General features: G+C 34.5%; 1 protein-coding gene across 3 annotated transcripts in view; it reads left to right on the top strand.

Moving 5' to 3' along the window:
- MARCHF1 (membrane associated ring-CH-type finger 1) overlaps positions 1 to 12,981 on the top strand; it is a 1,059,500-nt gene that overhangs the window by 342,448 nt on the left and 704,071 nt on the right. For all 3 annotated transcript variants that reach the window (XM_051967077.1, XM_051967076.1, XM_051967075.1), the window contains exon 2: positions 7,922 to 8,004. The gene's annotated coding sequence lies outside the window, so the exon portion shown is untranslated. The remainder of the gene's footprint in view (positions 1 to 7,921; positions 8,005 to 12,981) is intronic.

Genomic DNA, 12,981 nt, shown 5'->3' with positions numbered 1-12,981 from the left:
CAGCAGTTTGCAATCCCACAGCAATAGTATTTGGAAAGGCTTTTACAAAATATATCTCTCTGTGAGAGCTTGTGTATAACATGTGATAATGTATGGAAAGCACTTTGTGAATCTTAGAGCTCTGTATGAATAAAAGCTACTATTATTGTTACTGTTTTCGTACTATAGTACATGCATATATTTCTGTGTGTGTGTGTGCATGTGTGCACATATATTCATACATCCAATCTATTATTTGCAAGTCATTATTTCAGGTACCAGGAGATACAGACAAAACAGCAGGGTTGCATTTACTGCAAGAAGGACAGGATACAATTTATTAATAGATAAATATGTTCTTGAGTATTTGAAGAACAAAAGAATCTTAACAATTAGAACGGGAAATGTGGCTTAGGGCCTTCCCCTTTCAGAGACTCCATTGTTATGGGCTACAACTTGAAACAAGGTGCTGTCAGTGGAATTAATCTAATTTAGCATGGTGCTTAACAGTTCTCTAGTTCAGTACATGTACTTAGTATTTACTATAGTTCCACAAGATTCACACCTTTAAAAGAGCATATATAAGCTAGAATGCTCAGCCAGGATTCAGTTGGGGTGAACGAAGGAAGACAGAGAAGTGGTAGCAGGCTGTCCTGTGGAGAACACTGAAAGTTCCAGAAGGCCTCCAGAAAACTAGCAGAACCCCAAGTTAAGGAGATAAGACTTGGAAGGAGACAATAAAGGATTTGGACTTTAACACCAGGTTGCATTGGGGGTGATTACTAGACTGAAGCAAAGGATGCTCCCAGAAGCCCCCCAAGAAACCTGAACCAGAGAACATTACATTTTAGAGAAGAATATTATACTCCATCAAATCAAAAATTATTTTCACAGCAATACTATCATGTTTTAATTTCAAATACAGTATATATTAATAGCTATAGTCCATAGAAGAGAAGATACACTTATTAAGTGCCTACTATGTGCCAGTGTCTTTAGACACTGTGCTAACATCTTTAGAAACATCCTATTTATTCCTCATAAAAATTCTGGGAGAATTATGCTATTATTATCCCTTTTTTACAGTTAAGAAAACAGAAGCAGACAGAATTTGACATTATTTGACAAAAACTGCTAGGAGAGCTGGAAAACACTATGGCAGAAACTACGTATAGACCAAAATTTCAAACCCTTTTCTAAGATAGTTTCAAAAAGTGTTTATGATTTACATGTGAAGGGTGAAACCATAAGCAAACTAAGAGAACATGGAATATTATATTTTACAAATCTATGCATAAGAAAAGAATTTAGGCCCAAAGAAAATATTGAAAGCATTACAAAATATCAAAGATAATTTTGATTATCTAAAATTAAAAAGGCTTTGTATGAACAAAACCAACACAACCAAAATTAAAGCAAAAAACTGGGAAAGTTTTTTTTTTTTTTTTTTTTTGGCAACAAATATCTGATTTCTCAAATATATAAAGAAATGAGTTAAATTTATTAAATTATAAGTCATTCTTTAATTGATGTATTGATTAAATGATATAAACTAATCCAGCCATTCTAGAGAGTAATTTGGATCTATGCTCAAATAGCTATAACACTGTATACCCTTTAATCTAGCAGTGGTATCACTGCTAGGTCTATACTATAAAGACTTTTTTTAAGGAAGGAAGTATTTGTACAAAAACATTTATAGCAATTCGTTTTGTGGTTGGTTAAGAATAGAAAAGCTAGATGATGTTTATTAGTTGGGAAATACCTAAATAATCTGTGATATATGATTGTAATAGAAAATTACTCTGTTATAGGAAATGACAAGCAGGCTGATTTCAGAAAAACTTGGAAAGCCTTGTATGAACTGAAGCAGAGTGAAATGAGTAGAACCAGGAGAACATTGTACACTGTAACAACAATATTACTCAATGAAGACCTCTCAGTGACATTCTCAGCAGCACAATGATCCAAGACAATCCTAAAAGATTCATGTTGACACATGTTATTTATCTGCTTCCAGAAAAAGAATCGACACTTTCTGAATACAGATTGAAATATGTCCAGCCCTCCTTCCCTCCTTCTTTTCCTCATCCCTTCCCTCCCTCCTTCCCTCTCTCCTGCCTTTTACCTTCCTTTCTATTGGCCTTCTTTCTTTTCTTCCTTTCCTCCTGCCTTCCTTCCTTTCTTCTCTCCCGCCTTCCTTCCTTCCTTTGCCCTTCCGTCTCTCCTTTCCTCTTGCCTTCCTTTCTTCCTTGTCTCCCTCCTTCCTTCTTTTTTATATATACAGTAGTGATTTTAATTTGCATAATTCCAAATCAGCTTCCAAAATGGCTTCATTACTCCCAACTTCAAGAAGTTAGATGACAGCAATGATACTCTGAAACTCTTCTAATTAAATCAGATAGATTTTGCTCACCTCTGATTATCCTTCCATTTGACACCATTTGTTATCACTCGTTTCTTTTTTGAAATACTTTTCTCTTTTCTGAAGTACTATATTATCTCATTTTACCATCACTGCTAATTCTCCATTTTCTTCATTGCCTTGGTTGTATATTCTCACTTCTCCATGATCCCATATTGTTTGGGATATATATCCTGTGTTGAAAGATTAAGTGGAAACTTAGAATAATGTAATAATGTTTTAACTGTATTTTTTGCATTTGTTGGTTACATCTATTTGCCTTTTATTTCTCAGTACACCAAAAGTGAATCAGTGGACATTCTTAGCTCAGTCCCTTCTATGTAACATTCAGCTCTACCTCCGAGCATAGGAAGACATCCCTTCAGCTTTTCCTCTGGTTTACCCCATTATTCAAACATGTTTCTCAGTAAATTGACAAAGAGTCAGTTTTTAGCAGACTAATAAATGGTGTTAGCATAAAACAAGGTCAAACTTCTTTGGAAAGAAATAGTTTTCATTGAGTATACAGGCTATTTTTTGGTTAGTGTAAAAATCTTTCACGTAACCTTCCCTGAATATTATCTTATCACTTACTCTTCTTATCCAATTTATGGAATATACTGGTTAAAGATCTATCATCTGCCTTTTCTTCTGCCTCTTTTATATATGTTATTTCAGATAGTTCATTTACTGATATGGCTTTAGGTACTGCTCCTATTCCTATTGCTCAAAATTTATATTTTCCTTTTCCTTCTGTAGTATGCTACATTAGAAAGAACAGTGCCTCTAAAATTGAAAAACCTAGGTTTAAATTTTGAATGACCTTAGCTAAATTATTCAGTCTTCCTGAGCCTTAGTTTTCTCATCTATAAAATAAATGGGTTCAGCTAAATAGTCCCTGAATTTCTTACAAAGCTGAGAATCTCTCAATCAGTAACCATTCTTATGTTTCCATTTTTTCTACCAAACATTGCCACTTGTTGCTTTCCATTCCAAGAGAGCTAAAACTTATCTTTATTTTTTTAATCAACTCCTCTGTCAAATTCCTGTCTATTTTTCTAAAGATGTCTAAAGACCTTAATGCCTGAACTGTGGCTATTCCACCAGAGCCTTAAATGCCTAATTAGTCATTGAATGTCAGCCATTCATTGAAATATACCTCAGATTCATCTTCCCCTTTATTCCTACTGTTCCTACCCTGAACTGGGTTGTGGTCTTGTACCATATCACTGGATTATTTTACTATTTCTCAAATGGTTTCCTTGTTATCATTCTGTGCTCTCCCCTAAGCATCCCATTCACTGCAGAATGGAATGACAATAAAGCAATGAGAGGAAAGAGATAATTGCATTTAAAACAACTCCCTGATTTTCTAAATCAAAATGAATGTTTTTGGCCCTTGTGGTGTATCTCTACATCTAATTCCAAGTAAAAGAGGTGCTAAGTAGGTCCTTAGACTGTGTGATATATGTGCTACATTTGGGAGACTAGGGTTTAAATCCTGAATCAGAGAATGATCTTTAGCAAGTCCCTTCACGTCTCAGAAACTGTTTTCTCATCTATAAAATTCAGGTGACAATCCTGGAACTGCCTACCCGACAAGTTTCTTATAGGAAAACCTTGCCAGGCTTTCTAGTGCTTTAATAAATGAGAGTTATTATTGCTATTATTTCTAGAGAGGAAACAACAGGCTGCTTACTTAAGCTTGGCAATAGTTACCTAGCTGAGAAGTATTAGGTCATGATGAGAAGACTGAATGCTATTAATATGTCCCCTATGTGAAATCTGTCATTCTAGAAATAGTCAACCCCAAATTCTGATTGCTAAAACTAATGATGTTAATAATCTCCTTTTCTTCCCATGTTTACTCCTACAATCAGTAAGTCTCCTTGTTTTAGAGCTGGAAGGAGCCCCAGTGGACAGTAAATTCAACTCCTTCATTTTACAAATAAACTAAGGCTCTGAGATTAAATAAACTAGCCAAGGACACACAGTCTCTGCCATAGGGGATACATTAAGATTTCCTGCCTCCACAGTCCTGTGCTTTTCTTTCCTCTACTTCCTCTCCCTGGTCATCACTAGTTGATTTGACTTTTGTCTTACCATTGGATTCTGGTGAACTTTGGAGGAAAGAGTGGGACTGATACCTTTGCAAAATTCTGCCTCTCTTAAAATTCATGCCAAGCCAGGTTCTTATCTTGTGATGTCTCTTTGAAAACAAAGCATGACCATCCCTCATGCAGATGATTTATTTACTTCTTTTGATTTCATATTTCTAAATGGCTGTAAATTCTTATTTGAGTAGAATATCCATTTTTAAATCTTTTTTATTTCAAGTTTAATCTTTGCAACAAAAAATGTTAACATGTTGAAGTACTAAAATTTGTAAAGACAGTTTCATTTTTCTTGAAACTAGAAAAGATTTTAGTTAGGCAGATTAAGAAGAGACATTAATGTTCCAGGAAGAGGGTTGGAAGAATTTCTTTTAAATATGCAATTTAAATACAGTATATTTCTTTAAGTCATAATGCTATTCACAATTATTTTACTTTGCAATTAACTCATAATACTCTTATTCTATTGTTTTCTGCATGCATATCTAGACTTGGAAGAAAACTAAGGGGATAATTTAATCCAGTCTATTCATTTTACAGATGAAAAAACTGAGGCCCAGGAAGATTAACTTAGCTAAGGTCATCCAGAATTTGAGTTTCACTCCTCCAATTCCAGGGGCATTACTCTTTCTCATGTATCCAACCACTTTTTCCATACAATAGCACAAAAATGTGTCTTTTAGAACTAATTTTAACTTGACAGGAACAAAAGAAATTAATATCATTGACATTTTACTTGCACTAAAAATGAACTAGAAACCAAAAATCCTTTAATTTTAATGTGGTATTGTTTTTCTTGGGAAAGTTAGCTTCAATGAAATTGTTAAGTAATAGAAAGAAATCTGAATTGAAGTCAAAGGAAGTGGCTAAAAATGATGGCTTTGTCACTTACTTCCCATGTGATCCTAGGCAAATCACCTCTGTCAAAATTGCCTTTTCTTAAAAAGAAGAGATTTTGATTAGATTCTTTCACTTACTCAATAAGGATTTATTAGGCATCTACTGTGGGTTAAGTATTGGGGATATAAGGCCAAAACATAATAAAATTTGCCTTCAGGGAGTTTATGTTCTGTTGGTAAATAAACTGGTATGTCCCAACCCATTGTCCAGTGAGCCTGCTTTTGTAATATTAATTTTGTATTCCCTCTTCTACTTGGTTATCATGGGTTTTCAGTGTCAACAGCGCCACAGAGCTTACTGATGTGCCACATGTAATGAAAAGGCAAGTTCACAACTTCTATTAACTAATCCATTTATTCTGTAGTCATTTGGGTTATAACTAACTCTTCGTATCATAATCACTACTTTGGAATTTGATACAAGTTGAAGTCTTTTTTTTTTTTTTTTTTTTTTTTTTTTTTTGCTTTTCACTGACCCTAGAGTCCAAGTTAAATAAATGTCAGTTTCTCTCAACCATTAGAATTTTATTTATTCTGCACATCCCCTTACCAAGAAAGGATCAATATTGTCTCTAGATGTCTGCTTCATTAAAAGACCATCTTGTCATTGATCTCTGTGTGAAAAACATTAGGGAGAGGTATACAACTATTGATGACAGTTCACAGAATAGGCTGTTAACTTTATTAACTATTTCAAATGAGGAGAAAAAATATAATTCAGTGTTCCTAGCTTATAGATATTTTTTTGCCATGAATCTTGAAATGAAGATGATCACAATGTATTGGACTTCTAGATTGAGAGGTAGAAAGGAGCTTAGAGTTCATCGGCTCTCTCATATTACAGATTAAGAAATAAAGACCCAGAAATAATGGCTGATGTGCCCAAAGTCACACAGTTAGTGAGCAGAAATGTCTTCAGGTAAAAGACACATTAGTGTTACTTAAGTAATATTGGGATTTCCCTGTGGTGGGGTGTTGCTGCATAAAATTAAAGGGTAGACATTCATGAATATATACATATATATATGTATATATATACATATATATATATATTTTTTTTACTATTATATAACCTTTGTTGAACCAGTAATTTATTTTGAATCCTTCCAGATGTTCTGCTGGACATATGACAGTGTTCTGTTCTGTTCTGTTTTGTTTTCCTTTTCTGATTTTCTTCTTTATTCTGTTTTGTAAATAAAATAAAATTATAATAAATTTTTAAAAATAAAATTAAAGGATGTAGCTAGAAGGGCTCACTAAGGATGCAACTAGCTGGTACAATAAATACAGCACTCAATCTGGAGGCAGGAAAACCTAAGTTCAAATATCATCTCATACACTTTTACTAGATGTTTTTCCCTTGGTCAATCACTTAACCTTCCATCTCCCTCAAGTTTCTTCATTTTCAGAATGAGGATAATAATAGCATTCACCTTCCAGGATTGTCATGAGGATTGGATGAGATACTATTTTTCAAGGGTTTTGCAAAACTTAAAGTGCTTTATAAATGAATGACAATCGAATAGGTTGTAGCACTGAATTTTGCCACTCTTTGTATTTCATTGTAAGTTGAAATGCTATTTAAAGTCTAGTATAAGTTCACATTCATGGTGAAAAGATGAACAAATTGCATTGAAACTAATTTAATTAAATCAGAGAATCCTGTAGAAGCACTGTTTCTAACCCATGGCTAGAAGACACATGGCTCCTGTTAATGGTCAAATGTCCTGGGCTTAAGTTCCATCTCTGATTTCTATGAGATATGTAATTCTAACTCATTTCAAGCAAATCATTTCGCCTCTCTTTTCCCTGTTTCTGCATCTTTAGGATAAGGGTATTAGCCTAGATAATTTTCTAGGTCACTTTTCTCTTTCTCTCATTATCTGATAATGCAATTCTAGTAACTAATAGACAATTCATTTAGGGGTTTTTATTTTTATATATTGAGTAGATGTAATGGGCTGAGGCTTGAGTTGATGCACTGAGGTCCCAAGCACATGAGGCTAAATAGTAATTGGACCATACTCTATTAATATATATGCTTGCACAAAGAGTGGGCGGGGGCCATTCTTCCTCCAAGTTCTCCAAGCATATATAGAGTATGGTCCAATTACTATTTAGCCTCATGTGCTTGGGACCTCAGTGCATCAACTCAAGCCTCAGCCCATGACAAGTAGATATTTGAATTTTTGCAGATAAACCCATAATTACCACTATCACTAATTTTCACATTGATATTGATAGGGAAAAGATTTCATTGGCGTAAAGGTGCTTCAATGAAAAACTTACTCCATCACTCTAGGCTGTCAGTTTTCTCCCCTTTATTGTGTTGTTGTTTCCCCAAAAGACGAAAAAGTTTAGTTAGTTTTGGTTACTTTGGTGGACCAGTGTTGGTTAGAAAAAGGACAGGAAGCTAAGTTTTTTTTTTCTTTTTTTAAAATTTGAGTGATCTCTACTACATTGAATTAGTACACTATTGTAAACAGAAGTGTGTTCAAAGTCATTTTTTTTTGTTTTGTTTTCAGGAAATGTACCCAGGGCTGGCTTTGAGAAAATATACAGAATTGGACTGTTGTTGCTGTGATTTCCTAAACAACTGCTGTATTTCGTAAGTTTCTCTATTTTCTTTTAAAGGGATGAGAGGGCCTTTTGAGTGTAAATAGATGATTTCTTATTACTTGAGAATAAAAGAGTTTTGTTTTTAAACTGAATTATAAATAACGGACTATATCTCCTTTAATCTTGTTTTCTTGAATATTATTTTCATAGGTTTTAGGAATAAGTGGGATGGACATTTACTAATTGTATAAACCTGAAAAAGTAGTTTACTTCTGTAGACCAACCTCAATTTCCTAATCGTCACCATTTTTGCCAAGAAAACCCCCATATGGAGTCATAAAGAGTCAGACATGACTAAAACAACTGAATAAAAAGAAAAAGAAAAAAAGTTTCTCTTAGTTTCTCTAAGAACCAGATGTATGTCCTTGATTTGGTTTGTTAACTATTCTCTTGATGGACTGTTACATGCAGTGTATCAGTAGGTCAAATGATCACATTCTTACAGTTTAAATTTCCTGGATTTCACAAAGAGACTAATATAGATAGCTGACAAATCTTATAGGTCCTGTTCAAAGAAAGAATTTTATCTTAATAATCTGAACCAATTTATATAATCTGCCAGATGCTCAAACTTAATCATTTATCCTTAGTAGACCCCAAATGAGTAAACTGACCAACTCAGTAAGTTTATAAAAATGTAAACCATTGGTTTGGGTCTTGGAAAAGTGAAGATTTCATTAGAACCCTGATGATCATTAAGCACCCAGGGGACTCAAAAAGTCCCTTCTACACAGCTTTATCATCCTCAAATAGATCCTATACATTATTTTGCAGATGAGAAAATTGAGATCCAGAGATTTTTTATATAACTTGACCAAGACAACAAATCTCAGAGCTGGGATTTAAACGTGAGTCTTGTGACTTTAAATCCAGTGCCTTTCCCCTCCTCTTCTTAGTCTCTGTATTGACAATACATTTGGATCTTGTTGAAGATGAGGGATTAAATTTAAACATCTGTGAGATTATTTGATTGGTTTAGGATTAGGGGCATATAAAGCCTCCTTCTTTGAACAAGGCCTATAAAGGGGTCAGGCAGGTCAGGCAGGGTTCAGAAAAAACTGAAACAGTTTTCTGAGACTTAATCACAATAAGTTCCCAAGATAAGAGACATAATTAGTTTCCTCCAAAAAGATGCCATTGGATACCCTCCAGTCTCTCTCTCTCTCTCTCTCTCTCTCTCTCTCTCTCTCTCTCTCTCTCTCTCTCTCTCTTTCTTTCTCTTTCTCTCTCTCTCTCTCTCTCTCTCTCTCTCTCTCTCTCTCTCTCTCTCTCTCTCTCTCTCTGTATCTATTACATACACACACACACACACACACACACACACACAACTACCTTGCATTGGGTGATTGAATGAAAATATGTATCCTCCATCGAGAGACTAAATCAATATATAGATAAACCTTCTACTGGGAAATTGAATTTAAACCATGGTTCAGCTTTCTATAATCTCACCAAGTTGGTCAAGTCATCCTGGTTAACTCCTCTATGTTAGTATATATCAGAGAAAAAGAAAAACATTAAGTGCCAATATGTTTCCCTGAATGTAACAGAATATTGTATTTCTTTAGAAGGTGACAGTTTATCTTGACACTTATTTAGTCTTTGGATGTTCTGTTTAGGATAGGGATAAGGCATAATGTTAGTCCAGAAGATATGTGATGAATAAGGTAATAACTTGGGGAACAAAAAATTAAATTGAGTCCACATAATAGACAGACTTATCTATCAGATTTATGATATGTGGTTGTGAGTCTTTAAATCTCAAATTCCTTCCTAAATTGGCAAAATGTATTGATTTCCTTTACTTACTCCTTTCTCTGCTAACTCACACATGAGAAATCAGCCACAACTTCCTTTCTTCTTTCAAAATGCCTCCTGGGAATGAGACAAAATTAGCTTTTGCCCCTTCCATAATTGTCTATTATATAACTATTAGATTGAAGGGAAGGGATAGATGCCATCTGTCTTTGCAACAGATGCCATCTGTAACACTTCAGTCACACAACACACATTTATGAACAGGTAGGAAAATGCATGTTCCAAACTGTACAACTTTCACACTCAGAGATTAGCTTCCAGAGCATGGTACTACCTGGGATGGTATTCCCAGTGAGCTTTGTAACCCAGCATTACTTGCCATCTTCCCTAATGCTTGGGGATGATCACATTCATTTGTGGACAACACCAGGAGGAGCCACCCCCTCAACTTCTCTCCTTTGGAATGCAATATCAGAATATAAAGTGACTAATCAATTTATGAGTTTTTAGAAAAACAAAAAAGAATAAAAGTTTGTGAAGATTAAAGGCCAAGTACTAAACATTGATGGAAAATTATATAACATAAAACAGTACAATTTGATAAGTATTTATTGGAACAGTATTTCAGTCAAGAAGTATTTATCAAGTGCTTGTTATGGGATAGGTACCACAGGAAGCTAGGTGGTTCAATAGTTAGAATTCTGGACCTGCAGTCAGGAAAACCTGAATTCAAATTTAGCCTTTTCTTATCTCATTGGGAAAATCATTTAATCTCAATATGCCTCAGTTTCCTCAAATGTAAAATGAGGCTAATAATAGCACACATCTCACAGGGTTATTGTGAGGATCAAACAACATGATGACTGTACACAGTACTTGACACATATTAAGTACTGTATTATTGTTGCTGTTTAGTTGTTTGAGTAGTATTTAACTCTGTGACCCTATTTGGGGTTTTCTTGGCAAAGATACCAGAGTGATTTGCCATTTCCTTCTTCAGCCCATTTTATAGATAAAGAAATTGAGTCAAATAGGATTTAATGACTTGATCAGAGTCTTACAGCTACTACATGTCTGAAGCTGAATTTGACCTCAGGTTTTCCTTACTCTAGACTGAACAGCCCTTTATCACCTAGCTGCCCAAAAATGTATTTATATAAATGCTAATTTCCTTCCTTGTCCTTTCCTTATTCCTCTCTCCCTGTCTCCAACCTGAACTATACTAAGCTCTGCGGATGAAGGAAAAGACAAAAAAACTCAGGTTCTGCTCTCAAGGAATTCATTTTGTAATGGGAGAAAGTATATGCAAACAATCACACATATAACAAGATAAAGTATAAATGGAAGGAAATTTCACATGGAAGATACGAGCAATAAGGTTGGCAGGGACTAGAAAAGATATCCTTCAAAAGATGGGATTGAACTGAATCTTGAAAAAAGAAGAGAAGATGAGGAGGGAGAACATTCCAGGAATGGGGGCTTCTAATGCAAAGGGCATCAAGAGATGTCCATCATGAGAGCAGTAGTAAGGTTAATATATCTGGGTAGGTCTTGTTGACTGTGGACATCAATCATAGACAAGCCTAGGAAAAATCAAAATAGACACAAACCTGTTACAGACATGGCCCTCAAAGAGGCTACAAACTATGTTAAAGATGTAAATAGAAGGTAAGTTTTCTGCAGGCAATGACTGTTTTGTTTTTGACTTTTTTTCCTTAATGACTTAATTCTTGAGTAGTGACTTAGACATAATAGGCATTAAAAATAAGTGCATGTATAACCAGAAATAGACAGGGAGGGATTGTTTGCAAACATGAAAAATTTTTGACAACTGCAGTAACAACACTCTAATTAAAAAGCAAGCATGGGTCTGGGAATACATGACTAAAACAGAGAAAAAGAAGTGGCAACTAAGAGGTGTTTCTATCAGTTCACTTTTTCTTTTGATGCTTACTTGACTTTTGTGATGGATTCTAGGCTATATAATCAAAGAGACCTGGAGAAGGTTCGCAGGAAGGTCACAAATCTGATTAAAAAGATTTAACAATGGAGGTTATAAGGAAATAACAAAGAAGACAGAATTATTCAGGCTTGGAGAGGGAAAAGAAAGAAAAAGAATTAAAGAATATTCTTCAAGTAAATAAAGGAGTCAGAGAAAAATGGGACTAGTTTTCCTTTTTCTATTATTAATGGAAGAACAAGTGAAAGCAGGATTAAATAGAAGTGTGAGAGAATTTAGATATGATTTCTGCACATTGAGGATGGATAAAGATTGAAATAATTAAAGAGAAAATTTGGAATTTTTCCTCTGCAAAACATTTTTTTTAAACAATAGAACACATCTTTCTTTCTTTCTTTCTTTTTGGCTATCATGTATTTTATCAAATTATGGATAGACCCACAATAGTACATCTACTTCCATCGTGTTGGAGCCTAAAAAATCTTTTCCCTTTAGAAAGAAGCTCTTGTACTCAGAAAGTAGAACACATTGTTCAGAATGGTTTAGAAACTAGGTTAGAAAAAATGAATTATCTGATCTTTCATTTAGTTTCAAAACCTCTGTGATCCTGAATTTCTCAAGTCTGTCTTACTCTTTTTTTTATTTTTTTTTTGTTAATACTTTAATCACTTTTCTTTTCCTATAGCTCCAACAACCTAGCCACAGAGCTTCCTAGGCCTGTTTTCCTCAGAGTCCTATGATTCTGAGAGTTGGAAGGGTTCTCCTTCAAACCAATTAATCCAACCTATATCTGACCAGTAGTCACCTCTAAAAAACTCATAGTATATGATTCATATTTCACTTCTTGGTCTCCAAGGATGATGAACTTAGAACTATCAGGAGTAGCACATTATAGTTTTAGGAAGATCTAGAGTTGTTTTGCTTATATCAAGCAGTAATTTTGCTTCTGAAGCTTCTGCACTTCTTTGTGCCTCTGGGACTCTATAGACCAAGAAAAGTAGAATCTCTTTCTCCCATACAGCCATTCTTTACCTCGCCATTAGGTAAGGCTGCAAATAGAATCCCAAATTTGGAGTCAGAAATGACATATTGTAAATGCTGTTTTAGGTGTCTATAGATTGGGTGACCGTGGACAGATTATTTAATCTTTTCTCATTTTTTATTTTCATCTATAAAATGAGGCTCATAAAAATACCTGTCATAGATGGTTGTTGTGAGGGTCAAATGAAAGTCATCTCTAAAGTGTTT

Source organism: Antechinus flavipes, chromosome 6 (assembly GCF_016432865.1).
Source record: "Antechinus flavipes isolate AdamAnt ecotype Samford, QLD, Australia chromosome 6, AdamAnt_v2, whole genome shotgun sequence".
Lineage (NCBI taxonomy): Eukaryota > Metazoa > Chordata > Mammalia > Dasyuromorphia > Dasyuridae > Antechinus > Antechinus flavipes.
Note: the sequence above shows the minus strand (reverse complement) of the source record. Positions and strands in the feature narration are given on the sequence as shown.